Source organism: Vombatus ursinus, unplaced genomic scaffold (assembly GCF_900497805.2).
Source record: "Vombatus ursinus unplaced genomic scaffold, bare-nosed wombat genome assembly UNPS02015129.1, whole genome shotgun sequence".
Taxonomy (NCBI): Eukaryota; Metazoa; Chordata; class Mammalia; order Diprotodontia; family Vombatidae; genus Vombatus; species Vombatus ursinus.
The window spans coordinates 4918637-4931220 of NW_020954907.1; the positions used below are offsets into that span (position 1 = coordinate 4918637).

At 41.1% G+C, this 12584-nt stretch overlaps 1 protein-coding gene across 3 annotated transcripts in view; it reads left to right on the forward strand.

Annotated features, from left to right (window-relative positions):
- Window positions 1–12584, forward strand: part of OPN4 (opsin 4) — a 149074-nt gene that overhangs the window by 53995 nt on the left and 82495 nt on the right. The window contains exon 1 of one of the 3 annotated variants that reach the window (XM_027846377.1): window positions 9091–9179. The exons of the other annotated variants lie outside the window; for them this stretch is intronic. The gene's annotated coding sequence lies outside the window, so the exon portion shown is untranslated. Of the gene's footprint in view, window positions 1–9090; window positions 9180–12584 lie in introns of those variants that run through there. 3 annotated transcript variants of the gene reach the window in all.

Below are 12584 nucleotides of genomic sequence, written 5' to 3' on the forward strand. Positions count from 1 at the left end.
TAAAGCCGGTTCCTGTTTTCCTTAGCAACTGGCAAGCGGGACGGCTTAGCCACGGTCCTGGGAACTACAGAGAGGGAGATGATGGACGTTGAGCTGAAAGGTGTAGGGACAGGAGTTGTAAGAGTACTGATGCAGCTCTTGGAGGCCTGGGGAAGAGAGCCAGCCCCCTCCCGCCTGGATGCTGAGAAGCAAGAGACGCGTCTTCCTGGGGCAGACAGAAGCCAGGACGCTATCTACCTCCCCCTCCCCCACTCCGGGCTCCCCCTGGCCCATAAAGTCGCTCTCCTTGATACCTCTGGCTCCACGCAGGCCACTTGTCAGCAGTTAGGAATGAGGAATGAAGCTGTTCATGACAACACTGTGGAATTTACGTTTGGGTTTAATTAGTCCTAAATGGGCAATTTCCCGCTTCTCCCTTGGACCTAGCAGGTTGTTAACTGATGCCTACGGAGAGCCCTGTAAAGGAGAATGGATGCAGAATGTCAATTAGGCGGCTCCCAGGGAGGAGGAATTCAGTCAGGATTGCTCGTAAACAGCTGGGTGGCTTAGTGGATAATCAGTCAGTCAATCAATAGGTAAGTGCCTGCTATGTGCCAGGCACTATGCTAAGTAAGCACTTGGGGACACAAAGAAAAGTCAAAGAAAGTCCCTGCCCTTGAAGAAGTCGAACTGTGTTCAAATCCTTCCTGAGACACTCACTAGCTGCCTAAGACGGGACAAGTCACTTAGCCTCTCTCTGCCTCAGTTTTTCAATCTGTAAAATGGAGATAATTATAGCACTTACCCTACAGGATTGTTATAAGGATCAAATGAGGTAAGGAATGCGCTTTGTAAATTTTAAAATGATATTATATATATATATATAGGTGAGGCAATGAGGTTAAGTGACTTGCCCAGAGTCACACTACTAATGGGTGACAAGCTTTTGAGGCTGGATTTGAACTCAGGTCCTCCTGACTCCAAGATTGGAGCTCTATTCACTGCACCACCTAGCTGCCTGTCTTGTTACATTTTTAAATGATTATTTCTTAGGAAACAAGGCTCTGCGATCAGACAAGAAACACCTGAGCCATAGATTCCTACAAGTTATGAGCTGAAACCCAGCTCCCTCCCCTACACCCCCCCCCATTTTACGTGTGAGGAGGCAGAAGTACCTGTCACACAGGTAGCTAATAGCAGAGCTGAGATTCAAAATGTACATCTCCTGACTCAGACCAGTGTTCTTTCAAAAGAATCACAGAGTCTGAGTAGGAAACACCTCGAATCTTCCAGTCTAACTCATGCCCACAGGGAACAACCATGCCTGACTAGTGGTGATCCCGTCTCACTTGAAGATTTCCTGGGATGGTGACCCCACCCTCCTCCCTCCCAGGCAGCCTGACATCTTGTCTGCAGCCGCCCTTAATCCTTCTTTTGCCCTCTAGAATCAAGGAGAACAAGTCTAATCCCTCTTCCCACAAAAGACCTGCATAGTAGCCTTTCTGACGGCAAAAAGAAGCCCAGGGCAACTTAAAAAACCCCACAAAAAACATATAGGTAAACCAAGTCATCTTGTCAGAGCATGACCTGAATCAATGGCCCAGAGCTCCTTTTTCAACCAGGGGGAGTTTGAATATCAGCTAACCTCAGGAGTCTTCCTTCCCCCTTTAGCCACCAATCAGCACCAGTCTTCAGGTCCAAGCTCCTCACTCCCTTCTCCCAATGCCTGGTGCTGCTAAATCTATATAAGAACACTATAAAAACGGACCAGACTTTACTTGTCTTGGAGGAGAGGTTACTCCATTCCCTCTGGGGCCCCAGCCAGGTGCCAGTTTCCACCTGGGGGCCCACAGGACCTGTTTCCCTCCTCCAAATTTTTTTGAGTATTGCCCCCTCAATAAAGCTGCCTTGCTTTACAGTCTTGTAAACTGTTTCCTTGTATTGGACTTTGGTATTCCACAAACCTTTGTGAGTCTGTATTAAGACAGGGCCCTTTACCCAATTGATAAATGGTCAAAGGATATGAACAGGCAGTTTTCAGATGAAGAAATTAAAGCCATCTATAGTCATATGAAAAAATGCTCTAAATCACTATTGATTAGAGAAATGCAAATCAAAACAACTCTGAGGTACCACATCACACCTATCAGATTGGTCAACATGACAAAACAGAAAAATGATAAATATTGGAGAAGATGTGGGAAAATTGGAACACTAGTGCATTGTTGGTGGAGTTGTGAAATGATCCAACTATTTTGGAGAGCAATTTGGAACTATGCCCAAAGGGCTATAAAAATGTTCATACCCTTTGACCCAGCAATAGCACTTCTAGGGCTGTATCCCAAGAGATCGTAAAAACAGGAAAAGGACCCAGATGTACAAAAATATTTATAGCAGCTCTTTTTGTGGTGGCAAAGAGTTGGAAATTGAGAGAGTGCCCATCAATTGGGGAATGACTGAACAAGTTATGGTATATGAGTGTAATGGAATACTACTATCCTATAAGAAACGATGAGCAGGAGGACTTCAGAAAAACCTGGAAAGTCTTGTATGGACTGATAATGAAGTGAGCAGAACCAGGACACCATTGTACACAGTAATAATAGCCACGTCATGCTGTTACTAACTTTTATAGATTTAGCCCTTCTCAGCAATGCAAGGATCTAAGATATCTTCAAAGGCCTCATGATGGAAAATGCTATCCACATCCAAAGAAAGAACTATGGAGTTTGAATGCAGATGGAAGCATACTATTTTTTTTCTTCTGTTTTGTTTTGTTTCCCCTTTCCGGTGGTTCCTCCTATTGGTTCTAATTCTTCCTTACAATATGACTAACATGAAAATATGTTTAATAGGAATGTATATGTATAGCCTATATCAGATTTTGAGCCATTTTAGGGAGGGAGGTGAGGAGGGAGGGGGAGAAAAATTTAAAACTCAAAAGCTTATGGAAGTAATTATTGATAAATCAAAATAATTTCATAAAAAAAAGACAGGGCCCTTTAGGCACTTGAAGTCAGCCATCCTGTCTCTCCCTGACCTTCTACATCACCAGGCTAAATATCTTTAGCTCCTTGAATTAATCAATTGATGGCACAGTTTACCTTCATGATCCTTTACCTCTGGGCTTGATCCACAGTCAATGTCCTTAAAATGCTGCCCCCAGACATGAGCACAGTTCTCTAAATAGTATTTTATTTTTTCCAGTTACATGTAAAGACAATTTTTAGCATTCTTAAAAAATTTTGAGTTCTAAAGATTTTCCCTCCCTCCTCTCTCCCCTCCCTAAAAGGTAATCATTTTAATAGGTTATGTATGAGCAACACAGTTCTCTAGATATGGCCTAATGAGGGCAGAGGACACTCAACCTCCCGACTGAAGATCACAAAAGCATTCATTTCTCATGACATACTCTTTTTTAAAAAAATATTCATTTATTTTTAGTTTTCAGCATTTACTTGTATAAAATTTTGAGTTCTAAATTTTCCCCCTCTGTAAGATGGCATACAATCTGATATAGGTTATACATGTACAATTATATTAATATATTTCATTAGTCATGTTGTGAAAGAAGAATCAGAACAAAAGGCAAAAACCACAAGAAAGAGAGAGAATAGTATATATTCAGACTCCATAGTTCTTTCTCTGAACGTAGGTAGCATTTTCCATCATGAGTCTTTTGGAATTGTTCAGATGTACTCTTAAGGACACTTAGGTGGCTAAGGGGATAATCGATCCCTGGATTTGGAGTCAGGGAAACCTAAGTTCAGATCTTGCCTCACATATTTCTATGTGACAATCATCAAGTCGTTTCATCTCTCCCAGTTTCCATTTTTTCATATATAAAATGGGAAGGCTGAATTCAAAGACCTTATATTGAAAAAGTTGGATTCAAAGGTCTCTAAGGGTTGTTTTGTTTTGTTTTATTTTGTTTTTTTGTAGACATAGATCTGTGCTCCCACGAGTTTACGTTGGATTATTTGGATCTTGAAGTCTTCTGAATTCACCATCTTTTTAACATAAATTACATGTTGCCAAGCCATGCTTCACTTCCTCCTTTATTTTTGTGATTAATTTTTTGAACCTATATATTCTATTCTATTTATCCCTGTTAGAGTTCCTATTATTGGATGTGGCCCATTACGCTACTCAGTCAAGATCTTTCTGGATCCTTTATCCTATGTGGTAACTATGCCTCCTAGATTTCATAAGTTTGCCATCTCAACCTTCAATCCAAGTCACTGATAAAAGTGCAGGAAAACAGATCTCTAGAGTAGTCCAATAGAGAATCACAGAATCTCAGAATCAGAAAAGGTGTTGCAGGCCTAGACCAACCCACATCTAATCAAGAATCTCCTAACCAACATCAAGCCTTCAAGCCTTGGCTTGAAAACCTCTAGTGGGGGTGAAGCCACTACTGCTGAGGTACTGCATTCTTCTCTGACATAGGACTAAGTGTTGGGAATTTTTTTCTCTATTTCAGCTTAAATTTGCCTTTCTATTGATAAGGATGGGATCTAGACCTCAAAAAGGAAAAACCCTGGACTTTTCCACAAGGCCAAATCTCTGGTGTTCCCCTGAGACTATAATCCCATCGACTGGCCTTTCATTGTGGCTATGCCCAATCTCCTAATTCTTAACCTAGCCTAGCCCTCTATTGTCTTACCTCCCTATGGGCTCTAGCCACTTTCCACCATTAATCCTATCTAGGCTCTATTCTCTCATAGACTAATTGGCCACTCCTAGATCCCTCCCATAGTCTTTCTGTATACAAGGTCTATCTTGTCTCCATTAAGATGCTCAGATTCTTAGAATCTAGCTAATAGCTCACTAATGTTCAACTCCTTAAGCGTCTGGACAATATGACAGATGTTCTAATAAACCTTGTCTTTGGCTGAAAGAAGGCTTGGGTCTAATTCTTTTGGGCAGGACCTGTGTGTTGTGATTTTGGGGTCCCAGCACCCCTAAACCCCTAAACCTCAACACTATGACTTCTATGCATTGCTCCTAGTTTGGCTGCCTTGGAGCTAAGAAGAACAAATCTAAAAGATAACATGGAATAGTGGAAGGGGTATTAGACTTGGAGTCAGGAAGACCTGGGTTCCAATCTTGCCTCAGACATTTACTAGCTCTGTGATGCTTGAATCTCTGACTGTCTCCTTATCTATAAAATAGGGATGATAATAGCAATTACCTTAGAGGATATAATGAGAAGACAGTTATAAAGTGCTTTACAAGCCTTAAACCTATGTAAAGGCTAGCTATTATTGTTGTTTTCTATAGTCTCATCTATAAACTGAGGGGATTAGGCTTAATGGTCTCTCAGGTGCTTTGTGCCTCTACCTCTATGATCCTCTCATGCCTCCATAATCCCTTTTCCTTTTAACAATCCTTCCAGTACTTGAAGACTACTTAAGTCTTTGCTTCTCCAGTTTAAGCCAGTTCCTATAGCTGATCTTCATATAGCAAGATTTCAAGACCTTTCACCACCCTGATCATTCTTCCCTTGAGCCTCCCCAGGTATCATTATCTCTCCTAAAATGTGTTTCTGGAATACACAGTATCCCAGATGTGAGCTGACCAGACTACAGTAGGACCATCACCTTTTTCCTCAATGCTCTGCCTGTCTTACAGTTGGCTTAGATTATATTATTGACTTGCCACATCACGCTATTGACCCATATTGAGCTTGTAGTCCATTGAAACAACCAAATCTTTTTTCAGATGATCTGCTATCTAGCCATACCTTCCCCATCCAGGACTTGTGAGGCTGATTTTTTTTTTTTAACTTTTTAGCTAGGCAATGGGGTTAAGTGACTTGCTCAGGGTCACATAGCTACTAAGTGTCGTGTCTGAGGCTGCATTTGAACTCAGGTCCTCCTGACTCCAAGGCTGGAGCTCTATCCACTATGACACCTAGCTGCCCCAAAGCTGATTTTTTGAACTCAAGTATATTACACTACATTTATCCCCATTACAACTCATTATTATATTTTGCCCAATGAATACTTTAGATCTTTTTGAATCCTGACCGGGTCATCCAACATATCAGTCAACGAGCATTTATTAAGCACCTACTGTGTTTCAGGCACTGTGCTAAGTGCTGGGGATCCCAAGAAAGGCAAAAGACAGTCACAGCCTAATAGGAGAGACAATATACAAACAACTATGTGCAAAGATATGGATGAGACAAATTGGAGATCATAAAGAAAGGGAGGGGAGATTGGAAAGGCTTCCTGTAGAAGGTGGGATTGTAGCTGGGCCTTGAAGGAAGCTAGAGAAGTTAGGAAGTGGAGATAAGAGGGGGAGAGTACTAAGCATGAGGGGTGGCAAGTGCCTGGCCAGGAGTATCTCCATACCATGTAGTATCCAGCTATGGCACCTTTCATTAAGAGCCCTCTCTCTCTAGCCAGAAGCCCATCCTCATATGCCCAAAGGCAAAAATAAAAAGCATTTCATGGGACACTTGGCTGTCAGTACTCATGATAAGCACAAGCAAACAGGCCACCATGAAGATAATTGCCATGTAGTCACCCATATCCATTGGCAAGGGAGAAATAGAGAAGTTCTATGCAGAATTCATCAAGATCCTCCAATCTACCTCGATTCACAGTGACTTCAGTGCGGAAATAAACTAGGGGAGGATGGCAAAGAAAAAAAAGTTAAGAAATATGGGTTGAGGATTAAGACACAGGAATGAAAGAGGGCAAAGCCACATTACTCAGCAGCTCCATGTCTGTATATTCTGAACACTTTAAGGGGATGTAAAAGGTTCTGTATATGCGAAGCAAAGAATAATATCAAGAAAATCTAAACCAACAGAATTGCTAAGAGGCAGCTGCTGGTGCAGTGGTTAGAATGTTGGGCCTGGCATCAGGAAAACCTGAGTTCAAATCTGCTCTCACACACTTACTAACTGTGTGACCAAATCATTTAACCTATGTCAGCCTCAGTTTCCTCATCTGTAAAATAGGGTAATAACACCGGCTTCCAAGGGTTGTTGTGAACACCAAATGAGATAATATTTTCCACATGCTTCACACGATGCCTGACATATAGTAGGCCCTTAATAAATGTTTGTTTCCTCCCTTCCTTCTTTTTTTAATTTTTGGTGAGGCAATTGGGGTTAAGTGACTTATCCAGGGTCACACAGCTAGTAAGTGTCAAGTATGTGAGGCTGGGTTTGAACTCAGGTCCTCCTGACTCCAAGGCCAGAGCTCTAGCCACTGCACCACCTAGCTGCCCCTCCTTCTTTCTTAACAGATAGGAAACTGGCTTCATATAGAGCAGTCATTTCCAAATCCACTGATTTGTTAGAATAAAATTCTAAAATTTGTTAGAAAAATCTAAATTTGTTAGAATAAAATTCCAAACTAGAAGAAAGGGTAACGATGAGGAAATGACACTATGCCATTCCAGAAGTTTTTAAAAGCTGTTGACATCCAAAAGTTGAAAAGACAACAAAATAAAAATCACCATTTCTTAGAAAAATTTAATCAATTTAAAATAGCTACCATTCTGAGGAGGCTGGAAGATTTTAGAAACTACCAGCTAGTCAAAATTTAAATCTCTTTGACAAGCCAAAATCAATCAATCAACAAACATGTATTAAAGGTCAAGTATGTTCTAGGTTTTGTGCTAGGAGCTGGAGATAGAAATACAAAGAATGAAATTATCCTCATTTTCAAGGAGTTGACATTGAGGTGAATCAGTCAGGTGGCAGGAATGAGAGAATATAGATGGCTAGCCTGAACAGGGTACATGTGGGCATGCCTAAAATGTTTTTTAAAAATATTTAATTTTTTCAGTTATCAATAATTTATTTCCTTTTCCTCTTACTTCCCCAAGACCCTACAGAAAGAGAAAAAAACAAAGACAAAACCCTATAACAATTACTCAGTCAAGCAAACCAAATTCCTACATAGACCATGTCCAAAAAAATGTGTCTCATTCTGTACCTTGAGTCCATTACCTCCCTCTCAGGAGGCAGGTACCACACTTCATTATCTGTTCTCTGGAATTGTAGCTTGTCATTGTTTTTATCTAAAATCTTTAAATTTTTGATTTTTAAAATTTTGAATTTGAACTCTAAAAGTTGTTTGTCTTTTCAATGTTGTTATTATATATATTGTTCTCCTGGTTCTGTTCACTTCATTCTGCATTAGTTCATATAAGTCTTCCTAGGTTTCTCTGAAATTGTTCCTTTCATCATTTCTTTTTTTGCTTTTTTTGGTGAGGCAACTGGGGTTAAGTGACTTGCCCAGGGTCACACAGCTAGTGAGTGTTATATGTCTGAGGCCAGATTTGAACTCAGGTCCTCCTGACTCTAAGGCTGGAGCTTTATCCATTGTGCCACCTAGATGCCCCTCTTTCATCATTTCTTTCAGCATAATCATATTCCATTACATTAATATACTCTAATTTGTTCAACCATTTACCAATGGATGAGTGCCTCCCTTAATTTCTTTGTCACTATAAGAAGAGCTGCTCTAAATATTTTTTTTGTACAAATAAACATTTTTCTTCTTTCTTTGATCTCTTTGGGGTAGCATACCCAAGCTGGGAAAAGAATTAAGAGGACCCCACCTCCCCCAGGAATTTTTAAAAGATCCTCTATGGAGGATTGATCACATAGACATGGAGAAGAAATACACAGGACCAGAAGGCATAGAGAGTTTGCAGGTGCATTAGTGAAAAGAATGCCAACAATAAGGAATTTGCCCATCCACCACTGTAGAAAGTCTGTTTTTTGTTTTCAAGATTCAGGTCAGCCCCAAGAAGACTCAATAACTCTTGCCACTAGATGGCAGAGATTGGCATTTCTTTGGGAAGAGAAAACACTGCCCACTGTGTTGGTCAAGGTAATTAACCAGTGTAAGATGGCTATTGCTCCTTCCCTCAGGAAAGAAAATCTGGAAAGACTGGTGTGCTATTTTTTCTAAGGGCAGCCCAGGATTGCAGAGTACAAAGTAAATAATTTCGTCCTCCCTTCAAAGATACACGTTGTTCCTTCTAGAAGCAAATGGTCTAGGTGTCAGATTTGAACTGTTTCTCCTGCCCACAGTGGGAAATGCCGAGAATAGTTGAGGTCACTGAGACATGAACAGAGAGATTCCCTGAACCAACTATTCATCTTTGAAGCAAAGCCGAAGGGGTCTTCATATGCCTACTCAGGCAGAGAGGTCATAGGCAAGCCAAGAGTAATACGTTGTCTTTTTTTTTTCTTTTTTTGACATTTCACGTCTGTTACTAATACTCCTTCTTCTGGCCTGTTGGACTGTGGCTGCTTCTGTCTTAGTGCTCTATTTAATGAACTATGATCTTGGCCTTGACCAACATCTATTGCTCTAATTTAATGAAGTGTTTGCAAAGCTGTCTGGGGAATTACTGAAAAATCTCATTTTCTGAGCAACTGCTATAAATTTTGGTGAGTTGTATGGAAAGGGAGCTTTTTCAGAGAGAAATTCAGAAGGGGCTACATACAGACAAGAAGGGCACTGTTGGTATTACTGTGCTATAATTTTTTTAAAAGCTGTATACACATATACACACATACATATATAAAATGTATATAAACTGAATTGAGACTTATGGTTACATATAATCCTCTTTCTGTATGTGTTTTTTTTAATACAGAAATGTTCATGTCTGTTGTTATTTACCAAGTTGAGAATAAATTTTTTTTCTTACAAAAGACGGCTTTGTCTAAACATATCCATTTCCTTTTCCCAGATGCATTACTATTAATTATTATAATTAGCTGGCATTCATATATTGCTTTAAGATTTGCAAAGCTCTCTAAATATATTATCTCATTTGGTAACCTGTATAAAGCATGTATAAAAACAGTATGGCCAGGTCACCAGCTATTAGCATGTCCATTCTTCATGCAGCTTATTTCTTTCTAATTGCTTATTTCAGCTCAGAAATTAGGAAGAAGGAGATAAGCAGGGCTAGGAAACCTTGATTTTTGCACAATTCCACATTCTCTGGGGGCTTGAGACAAGAAGATTGGGATATTTCCAGTGAACAGGGCACTTGGCATGTACCGGATACCCATAACTTTGACTTCAGTTCTCACAAAGCACTGGCTGTTCCTGGGGGGTGTTGGGTGCATTCCAACTCCTGTCCGAGGTAGAGCTGGCAGGCTTTGCTTTTTAAAGGCAGACAGGATGGGGTGAATCTTCTTCCAGCCAGTGGCCAGGTGCCTTTCCAACAAAGACAACTCCTCACTATGTAAAGGAATCACACCTCCGTTATCCATCCTTTACTTTCTGTGATCATACCATCTAGCTGGAGTGTAGAGAGGAGAGATCTAAATTTCCTCCCAGTACTGTACTATAAAGCAAGTATTATCAAAACTATTTGTACTGGCTAATTTTAAAAAGTAGATTAGTGGAACAGCCAAGCTAATGAAGAACCAGAAACGATTAAACTCAATAACCTAATGTTCAGTAAAATTGAGAACACAAATTACTTGGAGAACTCCCTATTTGACAAGAGCTGCTGGGAAAACTGGAAAGCAGTCTGCCAGAAACTAGGTCTAGACTGTCATGCTGCTTCTCCTCTCTGAATAATGGCAGAAATGATTGGTTTCAATACAGGATCCCAAAGGGGGGTTGACATCCCAATGATAATCCTTTCTCAGAAAAAGAGCTGGAGGTATGTATGAGTAACATCTTACCCCAACTTAGAAACCAGGCTGATTTGCTTTCTCAAAGGGAGGATGGCAAAGTATATGCCACTATAGAACCTGATGAATACATTCTATTTTATTTTCTTTCTTTCATATCACCTCTTACACCTTGATCTCCTCATTAGCACATTTTCCTGTTATCACAGGAAGGGTGATTTTTTTTTTTTTTTTTGGTTGGGGAGGAAGTGGGTGATGTTGGGGAACCAGACACCTACATTTAAATATCCTCATAGAATACATTTCCCTCTTTATCCTCACCCCGTTCCTATTTTTCTGCTGAAATTTTTGATTGTATCACAGCAGCAGTGGAGCAATGCTGGACTTGGAGTTGGAAGCTTGAATCCCCGCTCTGCTTTAATAACTGCTTGACCTTGGATGAATCTCTGAGACCTAGTTTCTCATTTGTAAAATGGAAATGAGGATATTTGTGCTACCTATGTCCCAGGATGGCTGTGAGGGTCAAATATGGAGGGCGTAAGTTAAGGTAATGAGCATTTATTAAGCCCTTACTATGTGCTGGGACTACAAATACCAGCAAAAAGAATCTTCCCTGAAGGAGCTTAAGATCTACTGGAGGCAAACAGCAGAGAATCTGAAAAGAGATGGCAATGGCAAAGTCCAGGGAGAGTCAGGAGCAGAGCCAAGAAGGGAATGAAGCATGGCTGGCCTGGGCAATGCCTCAGAATGGAGGAATTCCTCACCAGTGGGAAGAGCGAAGGACAGGGGAGGAGGGATGGTCTGGAGCAAGAAGGCATTGGAGTAATGGTGGTGAAGTCTAGAGCATCAGAAGCACAGCCAAGGTCGGGGCTGAGAGGGAAGGAACAATTGTAAGGTGCTATGCACTTGTATCTTCTCATCAACAACCCCATCATTGCCCACACCAGGGTGTAAAGTTTCTCTCCTTGAAAGTTCAGTTGTATTCCTGAACCCTGAGCTAGTTGGTATAATCACAGAAATTAAGGAGTGTAGAACAGAGGTGGTGTTGCTGTGCTTTGATAGTAGAGCTTTGATAGTAGCGAAGTGGATAGAGCACCGGCCCTGAAGTCAGGAGGACCTGAGTTCAAATGCGGCCTCAGACCAAACGCTTTACTTTCTGTGATCACACCAGCTAGCTGAAGTGTAGAGAGGAGAGATCTAAATTTCCTCCTAGTATTGTACTATAAAGCAAGTATTATCAAAACTTACTAGCTGTGTGACCCTGGGCAAGTCACTTAACCCCAATTGCCAAAGGGGAAAAAAAAAGATAGTAGAGCTTTCAATTCAAGAATGTTTCCTTTAGGTGGGTCCCAGATGGGAGGTGGGGGTGGGACAAAGGGTTAGTGACATCTCATTTGGGGTCTGCATGAGCAGAAAAGCTCATGAAAATATCTGGGGAGACAGAACGACCATGGAATCTGCATGGCATGTATCAATGGGTCATCAGATTCTTTAAAATCAAGGCAGATCCTTCTCTGAGACTTGTAGCATTGCTCTGTGTCGCTGGGGCCATCTCACACACTCTTTCTCAGGACGAAACCATTCATTTGGTTACTGGGATTTCTGTGCCTACTGGAGCAGAAACTTTAAGTCAGTTTAATTCTACAAACATCAGCTGAGAGCTTGCTGTGCCCACTGTCCTGTGCCTGGCATGGGAGGAGATGTTTAAATAATATACTACCCCCCCACCCCGCTACTTTGACTAGCCAGCACCAGAGCATGCTATATATCCCATCTAACCATCCACCAGGAATGCACAAATATCAGACTACCACTTTCCTGACTACCACTCCCTGATATGTGCTGTCTCCCCACCTTAGGAGCCCCCTGCTCCTGAAGGGTACAAACAGTCTCATTCTTATTTGTATATTGCTAACACCTGGCACACCGCCTCACACATAATGGGTGAATAATAAATATTATTTCATCCGTG